This window comes from Netta rufina, assembly GCF_964035555.1.
Source record: "Netta rufina genome assembly, chromosome: 7".
In the NCBI taxonomy this organism is placed as follows: Eukaryota; Metazoa; Chordata; class Aves; order Anseriformes; family Anatidae; genus Netta; species Netta rufina.
Window position 1 is genome coordinate 27,519,897 of NC_140130.1, and position 22,700 is coordinate 27,542,596.

Sequence of the window (22,700 nt, forward strand, 5' to 3'; positions counted from 1 at the left end):
TGCTTCTGCCCTGGTTTAAACGGCAAAACTCAATTAGAGTTTGAATCTGTTGCACTGAAATGGAATTGTCTCTTGCAGGCAGAGCTCTGTCATGGACGTGGCGTCGGGAACTGTGGAGGCCATGCCTGTGGGGAGGGTAGGTTGTGGGGTCTCAGTTCCTTGGGACAGGGATTTCCTATCTGCTGTTGCTCTGGAAAGGGAGCTCCACTGCTGTTCTCCACGCATGTGCAAGGACCTGCTGCTGCTTGCAGGCTTTTGCTGTCCAAACGCCTCCATGCCTAAGGACACCAGCTGGGCCCAGGGGCAGCAATGGCTGCGCACTCGGCTATGTTCACAAGGACAATTTCCTTTTGCTCTGCCCACTGGGCTTTGAGCAAATCTACTCCATCCCCCAGGCTCTTTCCCTCAGGTTTAAGGATATTGCTTGTACTCCTGCAGTCTGGAAATATTTGTGAGGATCTTGGTTGGGCTGGAGCTTAGACAAGGACAAAATGTTTGCCTTTTTCTTGGCAGGTTAGCCATAGGAGGCTCCCCAGTCCCTCCCTGTATCCCATTGCAGTCCCATATCTCCCCTTGCTGTCCTACAGCAGGCTGTTTCCAGACACTTCAATGCTGCCTCTGCTCCTGATAGCCCTGAGCTGGCCTCAGCATTTTTCTCATCAGTGTGCACCGAGATGTATGCAGAAATCACTGACTGCCCCCCTGCCTCACTTATTTGGGGTCTCAGTCTGAGCCTTGGTTTCCATTTGCTCCATAACTCATCGGTGTTAAGCTGCTCCTCATAAATAGCTTCCAGCATGTCTTCTGTCATCTGTAGCTCTTATTTGTGTGCAAGAGGGAGAAAACAGGTCTAATTTACATCAGTGCAGCTGGCTTCTCTGATCTGCCACCTGGAGACTTGGCTGACTGGGAATGTGTCTGCAGAGGAGCCAGACCTTTGTTTCCTCCAGCTGCACCAGTCTCTGCACTGCTCACCTTCTGGCAGAGGGCAAACATACCCCTTGACCTCAACCCTCAGGGACCTGCTGGGCAGTTTTAGTGGATGCTGTAGACTGCAAGAAGGATGAACACATCCTAGCAGTGCAGCAGGTTCCAGCGACCCTCTTGCCAGATGTGCAGTGCATAAGTTGAAGTGTATTTACAGAGGCATGCCCTGCCCTGTGGTTACAGTCTGTCTGTCCTTTGAGGATGTTAGGGCTTTAACTCTCCTCGCTGCAGGTTCATGCTGCTCTTGTGTGACTGGCCAGATGTACATGCATGGTCTGAGTCAAGGTGCTGTTGTATGCTGCTTGGGTTGCTCAGTTATCAACATGGGACGGTTAAAAGTCTTACACTGGGGCAGGCCAAGAGATTTTGACAGACTTTGACAGTTAATGCAATGATGCTCTCTAACCTGAACTCCAAGGAGGTGGTCCAGGGACTTTTGGCTTTTACTTGGGGTGTTTTATTTATATTTTTTATTTATTATTTTTTTTTTTCAGGTTGGTATTTTATTTGGCACCAAAGAAAAGAGCAGTCAGTAAAGGAAAGAGTTTTGAAAAAATGCTTTATATGTGCGAGACCGATTAGCAAGGCAAGAGACATGGCTGTGCAGCAGGTTTTCTGAGGAGAGGATTCACATCAAAACTATTGGGTGTCTGTGACACTTTCGAAGGTACAGGGAAAAACCCATCAACAACAGAACTGTGACGCTGTCAGCAGCTGCCTGACGTACCTGGGGCTGTGTACGTCCCTTGGTGAACGTCAGAGCTCCTCAGTGAGGGGGGAAGATCATTCTCACTGGAACAAACCCCACTGAGACGAGATTTTCCCTGGACTACTTTTTTTTTCTTTTCTTTTCTTTCCTAGAAATAAAATCACTTCAAGTGCAATACACCAGCGGTCAATGTGGAAATGAGCAAACTCACCACTGTGCTGTCCCAGGCTGGGCAGAGAGAAATGGGCAATTTTTTTTTTCCCATGCAGAATTCAGTGCACATCTTCGCTGGAAGTGCCCTGCAGCCTCCCTGCTGCTGTCTGACCTTCCAGCCAGGTTACCTCTGCCAGAAATTAACCCGAACCTCTAGGTATGGCAAGATCTCCTGAAGGCCCTGAAGGAGTCAGATGGGATGGATGAACCCAGTGTGGTATTTTCTCTCTTTGTATACTCTTGAAACCCCAAAACTGGTTACAAGAAGGACAGTAGACTGGCCAGGAGCACAAAAAATGAGACAAGGCCCTCACCAATGTTCAGTCCTACATGGCAGATATGCTGAGTTGCTTGTCCAGCCCCTTTCAGGGATATTCCCAGATCCCAGATGCAGCGTCCCTCCTTGGCCAGGGCAGGGCATGAATGATTATAGCAAAAAGGCAAAAATCCCTGAGAACCAAGGTGTCCAGAAAGATCTCAGAAAAATCAGCTGAGCTATAGTGGCAGAAGCATGAAGATGAAGGCCCTGCCCTCTTCCTGCTCGGGCTGTGGCTCATGCAGCAAGAGTAGTGGTTGCAGCACGGGGGAGAAACCCCAGGGTGTGACAGGGTGGGGGCAGTGGTGGGAATGGGGACAAGGATCAGGCCCGGGAGGGACTGTTCCTGGTCATGAACTGCAGATGCCAGCCATGTAGTGGGCTCTGCCCGCAGCCAAAGCTTTAATGGTCTCAGGAGAGGAGGAGCTAAAATGAAACCTTTGTCTGCTCTGAGGTTCTTTAGAAAAATGCAAACAACTTGAAAACCAGGGCAAACACTTAATATATGGCATGTTTCTCTGTCTGTGAAGCATATCATCCCCTGGGCAGGTCTGCTGCCTGTTTTACTGCCCCATACCAACTCATTTTTCCAGCTAATGCTGTGAGGGGGCATCCTGGGTCCCAAACCAAGCCTCATGGAGAGGTGGAGGCAGCTGGGGATGGGAGATTTCAGGGAGGAGGGGTGCCACCAGCAAGCAGCCAGCAGTGGTGGCTGGTTCAGAAGGACCAGGTCAGGAGAAATCCATGGCTGAGAGGGCTGGTGTGTGGTGGGGCTGCCTGAGTGCAGCCACAGAGCCCTCTTGTGTTGTCTACTGGGCTGCAGACCAGCCAGAAGAGCAGTCTTTTATTTTCACAGCACCAAGGAGGGTAAAAAATTATTGGCTTAGCTTTCATTTCAGTTTTCTCTTTTCCCGTGAAGTTTTCAGCCTGTGAGTGTATTTAGAGGGCAAGAATGGCAGGAATGAAGCGATCCAAATTCCTCTCGTTTGTGGGAGTGGGGAATGTGCTCTGCCCATCTTCCAAAGACCCGCACACCAGGAGGAGGGATTTGCACTGGAGCTGTTCCCATGGTGTTACCTGTTATTAATTGGTTGATTTCCCAGAAAATATTTTGGCTTCTTGCCAGAAACCCAAGCTTCAGTAACTTATTGCTTCACCCAAAAGAAATCTATAAAGAATTGGTTTTCTTACAAAAATCTTGTTCATATTTTTCCTGTGGAAAACAAACACTTTTTTTTTTTTTTAACAAACACTTTTTTTTTTTTTAACAAACACTTTTTTTTTTTTTTTTTTTTTTTTCTAAAAGGAAAGGGAAAAAAAATCACCCTTTGGCTGACCTGCCAAATCTCTGAAGACTAAAAGTTTAGGCAGCCTTTCTCTGGGCAACATGAGACCCACAACAGCCTGTTCCACCCAACGTTTTGTATTCTGACCTTCACGATCTTTGCTACAAAAGGAAAAATTGTTAGTGGAGAAGAGGAAAAGCAGAGAAGGTTTTACCAGCCACCTTTTTCTTTTATAAAGCAGGAGTTATCTTTAATCCCTTCTGTAGTGCTCTAAGCTTTTCCCCTGCTCCTGCAGAACACCGGAGTATCTGTCTAAGTTTAAGGCTGCAAATAACCCCCCTCACTGCATTATCCCTTTAAGGGACTGCATTATTCCCTTTAAGGGAAGCCACCTTAGACACCAGGGCTTTTTGTAGTGAAGTTCCAGCGAGTCTTGCTCCAGCGAAGTCCCCAGGCATACAATGCTATCTTCTCCTGACATTCATCAACCATTGTATAAGTCTCCAGGAATCACAACCAGCTTAAAGATCAGAGGATTTTTCTTTACAATGGTACAGGTATGCTTCTGTCTCTCTCTCCTTTTTTTTTTTTAATGGTTTCAAAAAGCATAAAGCCAGAAAGGAGTATTAGATCATTTTAATTTACTTGCTGATGGTTTTGTGTAGTATTCTATTATCTAGGCAGTAATCTCCAAGCAGATACCACCAGCAAAGAAAAAAGATGATATCAAAGCTAAGAATGCTTTAAAACTACTGCGGGGGAAAAAAAATGGGTAGAAAATACTTATGAAAAATGTCCTGTGCTGCAGAAAAAGGTAAGTGTTGTTCTTCCTTTTGTCTGCACAAAATTCCAATTAATCTGAAGAAGGATAAAATTCTTTCCTGCATTCAGGTCCAGTGGTCTCCAAGACCCTGAGAATACAAATAGGGATCATATGACTCAGTCATCCAACTACAGTGCAAGGGAGGTCTCGTTTCAGTCACGTCCTTAAACGTGAGCTGTGTGTCAGAATCTGTTCTTTTCCTGTTTGTAGTCTGTTGAAGAGACTCTTCCAGTCTGTGTAATATGTGCACGAAGTTAGGAGGAGTTTATGAGAGGTTAGGAGGCTGGTATGTGTTTTGGAACTTCCTATCTCCTGAACAAGCTTTTTCTAATAATTCAAGATCTCGTCAAATGAATTAAAATGATTCTGATTGTGATGCTATGTATGTGTCAGCTTCTATTTGAATAATGTATTCTGTATTTTGGCTGCTTAGGACTGGATTTTTAATACTTTTTTTTTTTTTTTTTTTTTTTTTTTTTTTTTTACACGCTGCTGACAGCATGATTCTATTTGATCTGTGTTGGCATAGAAATGTAAGAATGAGGATCTGTTTTAGCAGTCCTTTTAGTTTATACTGTTGACACTTAACCTGAGCTTTTGCATTAGCACCCTACCAAAATATTTGGATTGGAATTATTTTATTTTATTTTAAAGATAATTCCTTCAAAATCTAAGTTAATTCATGAAAATATTTTTACTCATGGCAAATTCAGGAAATACTGCCTGACCAAATTCTGGGGTCTCTTTTGCTGAGCAAAACTCCAGGGTCTCTTTCTTCCCTGTCTTCAGAATGTGTGCTCATAAAAGGCTGGCAAGCTTACAGCTTTGAAAAACAATCAAAGTAGCTATGTGTTACAGCATGACCTTTTGGTGTTGCATTGTTGTGCCAAGGCAAACAAAGTGCTGCCCAGAGCATTCCCTGGTTTAGCTCTGTTTGTGCCTTTTGGTAAGAGACAGATCCTTAGTCTGGCCCACAGTAGCTACAGTTAATATCTCATCTGTTTACTGATTACCTCTCTCATTGTCTTCTTGCAAAGCCACCCCTTCTACTGACAGTAATTGAATTGGCTGTCTGTATTAGGTTCTTAGATTCACCATATGCTCTCAGTCTAATATTATTTATTTGAGATTAATGGAAACAACACCAAGAAAGAGCAAATGCAAAGCTTACAGGAGAGGTCACAGAACATCTTGTCATGCCAGATGGTGTTGTAGCTATCCTGAAAGCTATCAGGTGGGTATTTCAGACACATATTCTTTACCTTTTGAATTTGAGATAAACTTAAGGAACATTCAGAAAAAGAGAGACTTGCCATTTAAATGGACAGGGAAATAATTTGAATTGTCTACATTATGATTTTCGGAGGAAAGGTAGATCTGAAAAGATGGCACAGATGTTTAGGATTCATGCCTGAACGTTAATTTTGTTTCTGTGATCTCAGTCAGCTTTGTATTGGGTATGTTTTCAAGGATTACGTAAAAGAAGTGTTATTTGTAAACTCTGTGTTCCATGTTACCCTTACCAGAAGGTGTCTCACTTGCATGGTCATTGCAAAAAACTATGCTATGAGATACCTTTGGGTGCACTGCATACTGTTAGTTTGCTTTGGAATGATGTATTGCAGCCCCTCAGCAGTGTGGGAAAGAGAATGTATTAACCTAAACTATCTGATGTGTGTGCAAGGCTACAGTAAGCATGGCACCATTTCATAAATGTTAGTTAGCAGCAGAAATATTTTTCAACATTATGTTGGAAGGATAGAAAGCCAATAAAACTAAAGGAAAGGGAGAAGGAAAGACTTGTGATAAAGGAGAAGGTACTCAAGTACCACAATGATCAGCAGAGCACAAGGGGATGGGAGAAGGTGAGAGATGTTGCGTTAGACAGAGATGGGGAGTGCAGCCTGGGTGAGAGAGGAGATCTTTGATCAGAGCAGAAAGTGCAACTGGAAAAGAGTAACAGGCATCTCAGGCTCCCACTAAAAGGTCTGCTAGTGGTCACCTCCCTGTGTCACACTGGTCCTTTACCCTGCTGGATCCCATCTGCCTGAAATGTTCTCCCAGGGCTGAGCCTTGCCCTGCCAGGAGGCTCTGCAGCTCCAAATGTCTTTCAAATTAATTAACTCAGTCAAGAATGGGAGACATTAAGGAATGAGGGGAAGAGAGAAAAGCACAGCTAAGAAGTTGTTTTAATGAATGTGGCTTTCCTCGCAGAAGGATTGAAGACATGAAAGATGTTTTCAAGGAAGCAGGAGAGCTTGCTTAAGGAAGGGATTATTCAGAGCTTGAAAAGTGCTGATTACAAATTGCCTTGTGTATGCTTTAGGTTGTTAAATGTAAAGAGGTCTTAATAACTAAGCTAATAAACTCTTTAGTGTTCCACCTTGATATTTTTATTTATGTCTTCAGAAGTATGCTAGTTTGCTGCATAAATAACAAGGCATATTTCATCTTGGAGCAAGCAACAAACACACTCAGAGAGTTCTCCAATGTAGTAAGAAGGGAGGATTTTTCATTTATTTTATTGATATTTGGTATCTTTTGTGCTGCAAATGGTTCAGCAGTGAAGTGGATACAAGTTTTACCTGCACGAGGAGCTTTGTGGAATATTGGGCAGAGCTCTGCATCCAAATGATACATGAAACTCACCACCAGCGAGGGGGTAGGATGTTTTTAAATATGGATGGTTTTCTTATGAATAATTTTCAAATGCTTTCAGATTTAGAACATTTTTTTTTAAAGCCAGGTTAACACAATTCCCTAATTCCAAGTGAAAGTTCTTGCCATCTTCTGATTCAAAACCAGTTCAAGGACTGAGTTACAAATAAGATTTTTTCCCAGGAAGGTGAGAGCTTAAAGCAAACTCCCTTTGTTTGTTGGGCAGAAAGATCTCTTGAAATAGCTGTTACCCAGTCATTCTTAATGCCTGTCCCCTGAGGCAGGCAAGGCCTGTTTTGACTGTACTTATTGATCTGTGTTATGAAAACAATTACAATAGCATTCATGAGCCTTGAAAACCATGGAGTAAAGATAGCATGCATATTTCACTTAAATCAATAAGTTTGGTGGGGGGTATAATATGCCTCTTGAAGCATAGCTTGAGGAGATTATCTTGCTTTGCTCTGCTTGAGGAGGCTCTGGTAATGTATTTAATAATGACAATGACAAAAAATAAGGCTCAGCAAATTACCTGCTTCATGTGGTATTGCAAAACCTCTGCTCTGTGCTGCCCTGTGTGCTGGCCTCAGCTGGCCCCAGATCTCCTCCTGCCCCAAGCCTGTGGCAAGAGAAGGACCAAGTGCCCTCTATGCCCTCTACTCTCCTCCTTTCTGCTGAGATGACAAATAATTCAGGCAGGAGCTAGCTCTGGCTGACTTTGCACAGCACCTGCTAGAAAGTAGGGTCTCATTTCAGCTGGGGATCTCAAGCCCTGTAGTAGCACAAATAATTTTATGTAGTGATTTCATTTTATTTATGGTCCTAGGCTTTGCCCAGAGACTTGTGGTGGAACCATTAGGCATGTCTAGGATTGTTATGAACCTCTTCCCCCAAAAGTAATTTATCTGACTGAGGGTGGTGTGGTGCAATTGTACAGCAGCTTCTGACAATTATTCTAAGACAGCTCACCTCCTGCCTCTGTGAAAACCATCTCAAGTTGAATAAAAACTGTGTTGCTCTGAAAACAGCCACTGCCCCATCAGGCTGAAAGTGAAGGCTTGTTACCTGGATGCGTATGTTGTATACCCACCTCTTGTACTGACCTCCAGGGACTTTGCTATCTGCTGATGACATTTCCCACATTTTCAGATATTGACTGCATGTCATGTCAAAAATGAGAGATCCAGGGAATCAAAAAGCCTCAGGATTCCAGGAGCAGTGACAAAATTGAATGTATGTATGTTCATCTTAGCCTGTTCTGTTTTCCCCAGCTTTAAAACTAAGTTTCTCCCACCCTTTGGAAGTTCCTTGAGCCAGAAATATGGCGAATCATTTGGGTTTGGGTACAAGCTTCACTGAATGAACTGCATTGGGAAAGCATGGGCAGGTCTTACAGAGCCAGTGTGGCTGGCGAATAGATGAGTGGTTGTACTATGAGAGCTGTCTGGTTTCACTGAATTGCCTTTCTGAGAGAGGAAGATAGTCTCATTAGAGCAACCTTACCAATACCACCCAAGGCTGATGCAGTCTAAGCAACAGATTGAACTGACCAGAGAGATTGCTAGGTGCAGCTCTCACACAGAACAAGGTGGAGGAATGTGATCCTCTAACTGTCCAAGGAATAGTATTATTCTGAACTGCTGTGTGAATGAAACAGCAGGGGAGACAACTTTTGTCTTTCTAAAGGAATACATGGGCCTGCAGGAATCATTTGAAGGGGATGTACTTTGAAAAATATTTTGCAGGTGAGTTGAGGAAAAGGCCAGCAGTGGGCTGACCAGCTGCTTTAAGCTCCGAGCTGTCTCGTTGTAACTTCTTTCATACTTCGATTCTGAAAACATTTATGTGAAAATTCTAAAAGTCTTTGTTGCTGCCCTAACGTGAACCACCACACATAGCCTGTTTTCTGCGATCCAGGTGGTCTGCCCACGGGAAAGGACAGAGCTATCCCTGCCAGGGCCTAACCCAGCTGCTCTTCTCACATGGAGCTTTCAGCACTGCTGCACTGCTCTGTGGCCAAAGCCCATGCTGGCAGTGATCACTGAATGTCACAAATTGAGAGATGTGTGATAGATATAGCAAAGTAGTGGACTTGGGGATGCAGCTTTGTGTACTGTCTCCTGGGTTTGCAGCCTGCCTGAACTTCAGGAGCATAAAGCAGAGACAATTTCTCTTCCCTGAGGTCTTGTAGGTTCCACATCCAAACCAGTGGTAGAGAAACTGAGGTAATTTTAGCCCCTGAGAATGAATAACTGCAAATTCTTATTCTCTGCATATTACTGTGAACACTAAACAGCCATCCTGCAGTACCTGGCTCCAGCCAGAAACCGTGAAGACAAGCATGACAATGGTCGGAAATGCATTTGTGGACAGAAGCCCAGTCACTAAATGAACTCCCACTGAAATGAGAGGTATTGCAGTTCTATAACTTCAGTGAATTTTAAACCAGGCTCTTTCGGGGTATCCTCAGAATAACAGCCTGTGGTGAGGAAGCAACTAATTTGCTGAAATATCCAGTGCTTGGCATATGACAGCCTCAGCAATACAGAACTCTCCCTGCCTGATGTGCAGCATCAGGAGTACCTTTCTCCATTATGTGCTTGTCAACGTGACCTGTCTAATCTGGTCAATACAACTGCTTTTGTCCTGCCTGAACATGTGAATACATGTGATAAAATGTGAAAATTTGGGCAGGGCTCAAAAGTACATGAAAAAAATATACATTAATTTATCCTTCTTATAAGTCCTTTTAAATTCAATCAGCTTGAGGATTTTCTTGTATTCTCTTCCTTGCATACAAGACTCTTCCTATGAGGTGACTACAGGGTTTTCATCCAGTTCTCAGCAAGGGGAAATCGGGAAATGTGGTCTATGCTGGCTGCTGTCTCCATCATCACAGAGAGAGGGCTGTGTAGTGTCGGGTTGCGTGGATAAGAACAAGAGAGACTACAAAGAATATCCACAAAAGGACATTCATACTGGAAAATACTGAGAGCATCCTTTCTCCCTTTGCACCAGCCCTATGCTGAATGAATTTAATGCCCTCCAAAATGCCTATTTTTTGTGGGTGTGGGTGGTGAATTAATTTCATTCAAGAAGCAGGCAGTGAGTTGGTCCACAATCAGTCATGGCTGGGAATACCATGGTATCTCTCTTTCCACTCCTTCTCCTCATCCTGCCTGCTATTTTTAGTTTGTTAGTTTGTTATCAGATTTGTGAAATAGATTTCCAGGACCATGAAAAGCAGAAAAAAAACTTTAAAAATTGTGATTAGAGGCTCAAAACTCAAAATCTTAAACTTGTTCAAGAAAGCAAGTCTGGGCAATTAGTGAGTGCCAGTGATCGTGATCAGGTCTTTTGAAATTAAGAGTTGTCTTAGAGGAAAAGACTCTGCTTTAAAGAAGGTAAAATGTACCACTGCAGAAACACTTCACACTGACAGGCATGAGCTCTGTGCAGATTGGTAAAGTCTGTCCCTGATGCTTTTCCTGAGCACAAGGTTTTGTTTTAATGAGTCCCTCCTAGTGCCACTCTGACAGAGTAAATTAGGTGTCACTAATAATATACCTAGTAAATGCAATCATTTTGCCTATCCACAAATTCTGCATGCTCATGCTGTGGTTGTTTTCCATGTCCTTTCACTGCACATAATTATATAATCATCTTGTGGAAATAAACATGAAATAGTTGCCGATCTTCAGCTGCTCCCATTTCTCAGCTGTTCCTCATGGGATGTGACAGGGCACCTAGTCCACAGGACAGTAAGTTTACTCCTCAGCCAAGTGATAGAAATGTTAACTCTGGGGGTTAAGGAATAGCAATTAGTAATACAGTCTGTTTGGAGCAGATCTGTTTATTTATTAGAGCTGATTATAAAGTGCAGGCAAATCTTTTCCTAGCCTCTGGGTTTCTTAAACTGTGATCTTCACCATGAATCCTCTGTACTGTGTACTCCCTTTCATCTGTTTGTGTGACCATCAGGTTCAGACTAGAGCCATCAAGTGAATGAAAGGTTTAGAGCTTGAGCTTGGTACAAGTCCTGAGTTAACATAACAGTGTAGGCATCGAGGGCAAATTTTAAGACCAAAATGGAGCTTTAAGATCTTCATAACATCAGCCACAGAATTTCTTCTGATTACATCTGTCTGAAGACCAGGAGCTCATGTTTTCATCAAAACAGAGCTTCTAGATCTACTGGCTTAACCAAAAAACATCAAGAGATAGACCACCAATTCTCTTTGTTAATTGTTCTTATCCCAGGTCACCCTTACTGTTAAATAAATTAGTATACTTTAGTAACAAGAGAATGGAGAACCACTAGAAAACAACAACATTTGATCCATAATTATAGTTTGTAAAAACAAACAAAAAAGCACTTTTTTTTTTTTTCTTCTCTCTGGGGAGGAAAAGATACTGTTTCCTACTTCAGCAGATATTTTGTGGGAAGATAAGAATCCATGTTTTTAGCAAAAGACCCTATTCAGGTTAGATTTTGTTGTAGCTGACCAGATTTCTGTGAACCATTTCAGTGAAGGACGTAATTTAAGAAGAGGACCATGTGTTTTTCATCAACAAGGTTCACGGGAAAATGTTTTCTCTTCATGCTGGCTATACTTTATATTTAGAATATCCTGAGTAAATTGCAAGTCAAACCACTATTTTTTATTTGTTTTCTTTTTCTTTTTCATCCTTGCAGGAATAAGAGCTTTTATTATTATTATTATTATTATTCACTTCTGTATTGAAAAAAATAACAATACTGCAGGGAAATAAGACAGGAGTCACATTTTCACATTGTTTTCTTTCATATTGTAAAACCTTGTTCTAAAAGTTGGTGATTATAAGACCATTTGAAAATATTCTTTAAGAATGGGAAGTATGTAGAAATAATAGTCTTAAATTTATCTAGTAGGCTATTGCCTGAACAAAGTCTTATTGTGGCTTCACAGTGGTGGCTGCATTCTCAATAATGAAACACGAAGAATAGTTTTCTTACCTTACATTTATACAAAGCTTAGCAGTACAAAAGCGAGAAACTTAAGAAGACAAAAAAAAATTCTAACCATTTTTCAAGCATCCCAGGAATCTGATACACAGTGCTACTATTATATGAATGAGAGAGGCAACTTTAGAAAGCCATCAGGTATAGGTTTGGGGTCTATGGTTTGCAGCAGATCCTATTGGAAATGAGTGTCCCTTATCCCCGTATGATTTCCTATGCTTTTCCAAGGACGTAGTTTGTGAAATTTTGGGGATTCAGCATTTGTGATGGAATCTGTAACAAAACCCAGCATGGGAACTGTAAGAAGGTATTTAAGTAGTTTGAGTGAGAGTCGGAAACTGGTTTAAAAAGCATTTCCTGAAGGTACAATCACTTCTGGCACCAGAGTAAAAACACTTATGCGTATTTCTGCACCCTGGGGCAGTTTTCAAGAATGTTGCTAATGTTAAATTTGAACTCAGAGGGCTTTAATTTTTCTGTTTGATGGGAACACTCGTTATGCAAATAAGATAGCCTTTGGGCAGCTGTCTATTTTGCAAAGATTTTTTCTTTTTTTTGGAAGGATGCTAGTTTAAAATGGAAATTTCCACACTGAAGTTACCTATTTAGAAATATCTTTTTTATTGTGCCTGGAAACACGAGGTTAAACACAATAAGATACGAACATCATAAGTTAACCTCTGTCCTGGCATGAAAGGATCCTTGGTTCAGTTCGGCACTGTCAGTGTTGTAACTCCTCCTAGACAGGGAAATTGCAGCTACTTCCACTTGTCCTTGACCTCATGGCACAGGTAAAACGTGTTTGGTTTTCTCCAGGGCTGGACTTTGGTGGCAAGGCTATGAAACCAGTTAAATCCTTCTATTTCTCCTGGACTGTCTCCATGCTGTCAGCTTTTGGGTCAGGGACAGTTTGGATGAAGGCATCCTCAGCATTATATGAGTAGCTGATGTCTGTGCTTTGCCTTGCAGTACTCTTGCTGCTCCTCTGCTGTGTGGTATTACCTGAATGACCTTGATTCATTCTTCCTGGCTAACATATCCACGTGATTGTGCCATAGGGATTGGTAGATGTGACCATGCAAGAAATAGATGGACATTTTGGCCTATGTTTTTCCATCTGGTGGATTCCTAAACTTGCCTGAATGAGGGCATGCATCCTGGCAGGCTTTGTTCATGGAATTGTATTAGGGAACAGCATTTGGTAAGCTTGGGCCTTATTCACCAACAGCAAAATCAAAGAATTAGTCAGAAAATAACCTGAGGACACATCCTGCATTTGCATAACTTGCATGCCATGACCAAAGCCAATGGGGCAAGAATGTTTAACCTCTGCAAATATCTTTTTTCTTCTCCTGATAATTTTATTCTTCAGTCTCAAAATCTTATGTAGGATTCAGGGGTTTTGGCTGCTATCCCCTTCTCAAAGTCTAGAGGTGGGGACCTTTAAGAAGGAGTCTTCAACCTATGGGGAAAAGACAGACCACAAAGAGCATCAAAAATTGGAAATCAAGAAAATCATTTCACTAATGTATTTTAACTTACTCCCCACTGACTTTTCTGTCTCAGCAGCATTTCATAAGTGACATACTGCTGTGGTGTGCAAGGCTGATCTCATGTGGTGTCAGATACATGGAGGCAAGAACCTAGACATTCATCTCCAGCAGCTCAGTGAGATTCAGTGAGAGCAACCGCTCCATAGGAGCAGTGGGGGAAAAGAGCTGTCCTCCCTTTTAAAGTGCTCCTTGTTTAGATGAAATCATAAATTTTCTGACTTGGTACCTATGATACACTCAGATATCACCTTCCCACTCTAAGTTGGGAACATCTGCTTGCCAACATCCAAAGGGGATTTGCTATACAGTGTTAAGGAGAGCTTTCCCTGCTGAGTTTGACTTGCTTAATTAAGTAACAATTTACAAAATGCTTTGGATCCATCTGGAGGGAAGGTCCTTCTAAAATGTAGCTCATTATCCTAACAATGCAAACCGACCTGGGTGAGCAAGGGCTGAGGGACCAAACCTGCTCCATAAAGGAGATGCATTACAGAAGATGGGCAACTTGCTGAGGGGAAAGCAGGTGGCTCCTGTAGGTTGAGTGGGAGTTCTGCTCTCCTGGGGAGGGGAGCAACAGCAGCGTAAGTGCTGAGACTGACAGGAAAAGTTAGTGAAAGTGTTTTCCTCTGTTGCTGGGCACAGCTGCAGCGCAGTGCTTAGCTGTGCTTGAGGACTTCGTGTTGCTGAGCTTGCAGCTGGAGGCAGGGAGCTACAGAGCCAGGCAGGGAAGGTTGCACACAGTGAACTTCTCTTTTCATCTATCCGTCTCTGTAAAATAGTCAGGGTAGATGCTATCAAAGCTCCAGCTTTCCAGAAGTGTGGGATGAAATTAAATAACTCTAGGATGTCACTAGATGGATGAAGAGTACACAACAGCCCTCTACAGGGACATAGCTCGGTCTCCCTCATTCCCAAGCTCTCTGCTTGCCATGAGTTTCTTGTGGTTGTGTTTAAGGGTGATTGAAGTTATGACCTCCTACTTGGCTCTCTTTAATCACTAAGCAGAGGGACATTGGGGCAGGGCCCTCAGAAGCATGCCAGGCAGCTCCTAAGGGTAATGACCCATAACTTCATCATCACAGCTGCTTTCTGTTTGGGGTGGGCGCTGTTTGCTGTGCCACCTTCTTAAAGGTTCCCGCTCCCAACTTTTTTTTTTTTTAAACTGCCAGGAGCAACCTGAGTACAGCGGTCAGAATAGCTTTCTGTGTTGCCAAGCATATTTTGGGAAGAATTGCTATTACCTTATCAGCAAATCATTTCCCACAGGCATTTTATTTTCCTATAGCACAGGACAAAGGGAACTGCTCAGAAGGCTGCTGAGGCAGTTGTGGCTGAGTGAACCGAAGCTGGATGCTTAATGCTGTGGATGTTTTCTTTACTCTAGCATCTGGATCATGTTTGGTACAGTTGTAGGACCTTTTGAAATGCAACATTTTATTTTTCTAACACTTGGAAAAAATAGACCCTAAAAGAGAAACAACAAGCAAACTAAATCAAAACACATTTTCCCAAAATACACATAAGCTTTCCTTTCCAGTAAGTAAGTAAATGCCCTAAGGGCATTGGATCTCTGCATTAAATCCAAGACTTTGGAAACAGCTTCCACAAGACAAACAAGGAAAGAAACAAACCCTGCTGTCCTGCCAAGGGCAGCCACATGCCTCTGGTGTCTTTGTTCTCGGAGGGTATGCTGCTGTCACCAGGAGGATACAGGCTCCTGTGACATTTTAGGAACACTCTGAGAGGAGGGGAGCAGAGAAGCCTGTTTGGACTGAGAGCCACCCAACCTGACGTCTCTGCAGCTGAGCAGGTGCAAATCCTACACAGGATGGCTCTTCTCTATTTTTGTACAAACAAGGGCAGGAGGTGTTTACTGATGTTGGATGAATTATTGTATCAGCACAAATGAAAACAAAGCTGTGCTTTCCTTTTTCAAAGCACACTGCAGGCCTTGTTCACCCTCCCTGCTAATTTTATTCTCAGGGAATACGGGTGACTTCAGGGAATATCCTGTTGTCTTCACAGAGTCAGACACTAAATGCTGTCAATTTACACAAAAAAGGGACAAGTACTGACCTAAGCTGCCATGTAAAGAATGGCTACAGCTATGTTTTAGGACTGGGTTGGTATTTTTTCTCACTTTCTTTTCAGAAATGAGTTGACACAGCAGTAACACCAGTGACCGGACATCACACGAACATGCCCCAGGTTTCACTGTGCATCCACAGCCTGCCCAGGGGAGCTCCCTTCTGTCTGGATACAAAAAGCCTTGAAAGAGCATTCATAGACATAAAGAATCAATTAGTAAGAGACAGAAGAGATGTCCAAGAACTATTTTTATGATTTCAATTTAAGAAGAGCCAGGTGCTTGATTAAAAGCCCAGCAGCTGGCCACAGAATAGTCATGACCTATCCATGAAATACAGTGAAAGGGAGAAGAAAGAACAGCTCCCAGGGAGTGACTTCTTTTTTTCCTTAATGCCAAGAAAATAGGTGGACATGATGGCTTCAACAATGCTGTGGGAAAAGGTCCTCTGAAGAGGTGAGGTGGATGGTGGTACGACAGGAGTAGACTGTGACCTTGTGTCCCATTCCTGAGACTTCACAGAACCCAGGAACGATTGCACAGAGATAGTGGCTTTTGATGTGAGTTTTCACAGATGTACCTGGAATACCTAGGGTCATATATTTCTCCGGTGGATAAAATAAACCTCTGACAGCTGGAGAGAAATTGCACAGATTGAGTTTCCCAGGTAAATCGTTATCAGCACTCATGGTGCTGATGTACTGCTTGTGGAGTACTTCCTGCATGATAACAACACGTAGGCCTTATATCACCCTCTGCACAGCGCTGACAGCACTGTGGGCAAGATCTGTGGGCAGTTATCCTCGCTGAAAATCAGAGCCAGGCTGTGAAGTGGGATGGAGATAGGAAAGCCCATTTCACAGGGGACAGGAATGAAACCTGATAACTTGGCTGTTGAAGGGGATGGAGCTCCGGCTCCAGCATGATGTGATATGGAGGTGGGGTGTGCCATATCTGGGCACTCCCAGTACACCACCAGCCACAGCCATCTGTCGGGTATTTTCCTCTTTGATTTTGCTGCTCTTCCAAGTGTCCTCAGACAACTTTTTAAAGTTACCGAACTGGCAAATTCTGTTTCTTTGGGTATTTCTGACTGTCTCTGTAGCCATAGATGTGAGAAGGCTGTAACTGCCACAGGATGGGCCCATATGCTATCGAGCAGATACCACTCCAAGGCAGCTGGGATGGGTTGCTTATATGCTATGACGGTTTCTATCCTTTGCCAGGAAATGTCAATTGGTGCTTGATTAGTTAAACTAAACATTCAGAACAAAATTTGTCAAAGGAAATAAAATACTATTTGGTGAGTAATTTGAACATCAGCTATAATAAAATGTACTACTTTTAAAATGAATGATCAGCTCCTTTCAGTCCCAATTTCCCGAGTTTTCATAAATGTAGATTAAAATAAAAAAAAAAAAAAAAAAAAAAAAAGGTTTTGTTTTTAATAATTGGAAAGTCCAGAGAAAGACTTTGATCTGAAAATCTAAAATAATTTTACTGATATTACTCCAGATTTATAACTGAGTTCACAATCCAAACTAAATTTCTATTTTCTTGTAAGACATATTTGCATATGCCTTTCCAAGAGACTTTTAAAAAAGATGTAATTTTTTTCAGCTTCTTTCCTTATTCCAGACAGAGTCTAGTATTTATACTGAATTGTTGACAGTTTGGATAGGGTAGGTATGAATTAAATTGTTATTAGATTTCAAAATCCAGCCAATATTTGTGTAAACAACATCATTTAAACATAATATGTTCAAATCCCATTGCTATTGGTAAGATGAACAGTTAGTAGATGGGCCAAAACTGAGGTAAAGTGTAATAACTTCACTGAAGTCAATTGCACTTCCGCCAATTTACTTTAGAGAAGATCTGGCACATTTTTCCCTTTAATGTGATGCTGTCCTGCTTTCTTTTCTGTGAAACTTCTCATGCTGCCCTCCAAATTTCTTTGTAAAAATAAGTTTTTTTTTTGTTTTTTTTTTTTTTTCCTGTATCCTCTCCTCTGCTCTCCTCTCCCTCTTGTTTAATTTTTTCTTTCTTAAAGAGTTAAATACAAGCTATAGAAAACCCAACATTGGGAAAATACTAAACAACAAACAGGTGTTTAACTGAAAAATGCAGTGACATGGGTGGCGTTTGTGGTTCAGGAGTTGAAAAAATGCATTCCTACTTTGCATAAAAGATTAAGAGCTTGATCCTGTTTTCATGGTGTTAGTGGGAGTTCTGCCACCATTCAGTAAAAGAAGGGTCAGATCCTTAAGATATTTGATGAAATGGCTTGGCCAAGGATTATTACTTTGAATACACAAAAGCAGACAAAAACTGCAGCCAAAATAAACTCAATATATAATACCTGTTTCTGGCAGCTGAACAGTATGTAAGATCCTGCTTTGAAACTGGGGCTGTTGTGTGTAAATTATTGAGCAGGTTTGGTAGAGAGGGCATAGAATATTTTTTCCCCAGGAATATTTGATGAAAGATTCATATTTTGCTATGCAGAGTAGGTTGATCTGGAAAGATACTGATAGCATAGGAAGGGGACATGCAAGGCTAAGGGACTTAACAAGGATCTTAAGTCATGTCCTGGGGACCAGGGCTCTACCGGCACAGGGAAGCCTTGATTCTTCCCATTTCATTTGTTTTCTTAGCAGGTTCCTTCACTGTTGGTCTCTTAAATTCTTCTTGTGCGATAGGTGAAATAAACCTTTATGATAACAGTCATGCACATTGGAAGATACATAAATTTATAAAGCACAAAGAGTATCATACATATAAGTGGAAAAGAGTGGAAAAGGTGTTTGCTGAGTTGTGATTGTAAGATCTACCAAGGGATATACGCTGCTGATGTGCAAGGTTTGTGTTTCTTAGTGAGAGGTCTGAAAGAAAATGGAGAGCATGAACAGGGCTAGGGGAAGGAAGATGATTTCCTCCCTTACCTAAAGGGGTAAAATATTCCAGGTATGAAGTCTGATCAGTCTACAGACTGAAGCTGGCTGAACCTGCTAGGTATTTCCCCTTCACAGATACCCTCAGGATAGGGGTACGATTTTTTCCTTACATATCCTTACCTGACTAAAGAAAATAATTTTTTTTTTTTTCTGCAGTGCCACAAGCACTTCCCCAGGAGCAATACCACATCTACAGCCTTTGGCTTTTCTTGTCTGCTGCTGAACTGTCTCTCTGTTACTTTGGCAGAAGGGTTTTGAGGGGCATCTTAAACTGATTTTTGGGCAGCATTGCCCTCAAGTACAAAAGACCAGTCAGGACTGGTGAACTGAAAGGATGCTGAGAGGTCTCTGAGTGCGCTCCCTGTCTTGCAGTGGGTTTAATTGTACCAAAATCTTCCCAGTAGATGGCTTCAGGAGCATATATCAGCAACTGCTCAGGGTCCATCTCCTTGTAAGCAACATGTATTGGAATCGGATCCACAGCCTCGCAGCTCAGGGGTGGCTGTTTGCATGGAGAGGCCAAGAACCTCTGGAGATTGCACCACAAAGGCCAGAAAGAAAAGTTTCTGCCCCCTCCATTCTGTGCTCAGCTTTCCCACCGATTTTATGATGTAAATAGTTACAGGGTCTCTCCTGATTACCTGAAAGGTTGCAAAATTAACAACAGAGGTGTTAATAAAAAAAACTATAATGCCCCTCTGTCTGGGTGGGTGGACAATTAGATCCCAGATGGCTGAAATCTCTCAGTCCTACAAAAAGAGTCAAGGCTGCTTCAGTCTCACCTGTCACTTCCTGCTGGCTTTCCTCATTTAAAACAGGGAAATTCAGATCCTTCTAGGACATGACTCTTAGCAAATACAGCAAACATATTTGTGAGGTAATGTCGGCCGTGTACTGTGACAGCTGATGGTCCTGTATTTCCTAGTGCTGTTTGCATGCTGTAATGTCATTGGTACGAGGAAGAATGTGTTTGCAGAGAAACCTTGGTACCTCATTTGAGTTCTCAGATTTCTTTCTCTCTAAACTCCACACCTCAGGTGAAGAACCAAACAGAAACGGGAGCTGCTGTGCTCTGTGGAGGAAGAACATTGCAAGAACACTTTATGTCACTTTTAACAATTGTCATTCATCTCAAAAGAAAAGGCTGTATATTAATATCTGATATTCAAACTCTGTTGAAGACTACCTAGGTCCACAGAATGTCAGATATAGTTTTAAAAGTCTGCATTATATCACCTAACGTTTGGATTGCTTCTTCTCAGTAGCTGTACGCTGGCTTTGTGCCCAAACTGACTTGCCACAAGGTGAAATGTACACCAGAGCCAGAGTGGTGAGCAGGAGGCACAACGAGCACAGCTTATGGCTCAGAAGATAAGCCATTAGGTTGGTTTAGCTGTAACAGGGTACTGCCCCTCTTAATTTTGCTGGCAGTGAAGGACGTTGCTCCTAGGAAATTCCCCAGTGCCTAGGGGACAGATGAGAGCTGCTAACTGGCCTTTCCCAACTCTGCGTATTTGTTCTGGATGTGTTTGTACTAAAAGTTCAGGTTCTACAATATTTTATTGCACTTGGGGCAGTACGCAGTAAACACTTTTAGCAATGCAAAAATGCAACAGCAGCGCATTAGTTACAGCCAGAAAATGGGGGATTTTTCCATTTGTACTTAACTTTAAGTGAAAGAAATAAGTGAAATGGAAATACAGCTGTGACACAGACTGCTACACATACTGAAAGCCAGCTCCTGCTTCTCCTAATTCATGAAGGACTGATTTCTGTGGGAAGAAGCTGTCAGGTTGTATACAGTTCAGTATAAAATAGGGCATGTTATTAATGAGGTTATTAATGAAGTTAAAGATGTTATTTAAAATGTTATTAATGAGGTTAAAGAAGCAGAAAGTATAGCGCTAATCTTGCTGAGAAAAAAAATAAAAAAATCCTAGAATCCTAGTGTGTGTAGATAAAAGCAGGCAAAAGATATCATTCCAGTAAAAAAACCCATAACTTTCTTATGAGTTGGAGTAGTGCTGCTTACATTTTTGTTTCTCATTAAGTACTTTTTTTTTTTCATTACTTTTTTAATTTCCTTTTTCTTGAGCTGGAAGCAAAACTGCTATGTAGCCAAACCAGAGTCACAGCAGGATGATTAGCACCATTGTGGCCTTTTTGTTAAGCATACTGTGAGGAAGAACTGCCAAATATTTAGAGCGATCAGATATAGGACATGGTTGGCTCAAGAGTATAGAAACAAGTGATGAACGCTCCCAGTACTGTATCATGTGAATTCAATTCCAGTGCAGTCATGTAGCAGTTTCACTGGGTCATGGAAAATACTGAGTGCTCTCTTATGGTGTTTTTAGTGGCAAAAATCTTGAGAGTTCAATGACTAGAAGATCATTAGACACCACTGCCTGTTTCATGAGTGATTTTGCAATGATGTTTGCACTGGTTTTCTGGTTACTGTGGATAAAAATCTGTCGAGATGGCAGAAGGATCCAATAGAAATGGAAAAAGCATCGTTGGTCGGTCTTTGCAGGGAAGTCAAGAACGGTCAAGCTCCTAAGGTTCACCCAGACCTGGGGTGATTAGCCCATTATGGCTGGTGGCACATTATTAATTAATGAAAATATATGATGCTCATAACACCATTAACCTTGTCCTTTGGACAGAGTGTTTCATTTTCCACATTTGTCAGTTGGGTTTATTCCCTGAAAATTACATTTATTTGGAATGAAAATATAGTAAAGGCTGGGTATAAATTGACTGCAGTGTAATAGGGTTGTGAGAAAGAGAATGTAAAGAATTTCAAATAGTTGTTTTTTGCAAATCTGAGCCTTTTCCTTCCCTGTAGATGTCAGCAGCTTAGCACAGAGAGAATGGGAACAAAACTTAGGCAGCAAAGCTGTCACAGTGAGGACTTTGGTTAGGCAGAAACGATTCCTGTTTAACCCAAGGTTAGTGTAAAATACAGACTCTAAAAGAAAAGTACAAAACCTAAAGAAAACACAAAATTGTATCTGCATTTTCATCTTCATAAAGGAGTGTTATGGGGTTAAAAAAATCCTAGTGCAGAGATCCTGTAAGCAAACTGCAGTGTATCACCTGTAGTTCTTTCTTCCTTCCTGTTGAGATGGAGACTTGGATTTTCTGGGAAATTTATAAATACACTGGAAAACAGGCAGTTAGTGAAGGCCTTCTGATTTAATTAGGTAAATAATATGTATCCCTTTAAGCCCATGACTAGATGTTCACACTATTACTTGTGGGTAAAGTAAAACTCATGCTTAAATACTTATTAAGCATGGATCTAAATCTCAAAATGGACCAAAGGAAGGATACGGAGATACGGGGAAGATACTGGAGAGATAGTTTACAAAATGTAAGCCATTTCCTTCAAGTCTGACTTGAAGCTAAATGATTTTTCAGAGTCCAGTGCATTTATGTGGTTCACTCCAGAGTACCACCATTTTATCTGCAGTGGATCTGCTTATCCTTCAGCCCCAAGCAATGTGAAGATGGCACTGAATGCAGAAACTTTAATGACACTGAGACTTGATAAACTATGCAAAAGAGAAGTAGAAAAAGAATTAATGTCTACTGCATGAGAAGCCCCAAAATTCCAGCTTCTGTTGTGTCTTGAATCACAGCAGACTATCAGATTTCAAAATTTCATCAAGTACAGTATTTCTGAAAATCTATTACTTCAGATGTCATCTTTTCCAATATTGCATTTAAATTTATATTTTGCATCATTTGGTTTATTATTGTACAAGATGCTCCATGCTCAATTTCCATTTCTGACGTTCAGTTTTACTGAAATCAATGTGTTCCCATGAAAGAAATTTAATTTGGCACATTTTATGACAAAAAGATGTGTTTCCTTAGATCTCTAACTAGCTTTAGACTTCAGCAAAAAACATGTAATTAATCAAAAAGCAATCCAAAAGATGGCACTTTGTAGTGCCAGTAAGGCTACTAAATTGTGTGTGTGTAGCAATTACAATCAAGCAGAGCAATTACACACAAAAATAATACTTGTACAAAATGGAAATTCACTGATTTTCCATGCTCCTTCATACAGGATCATGATGGAGGATACAGGAGCATGATGGG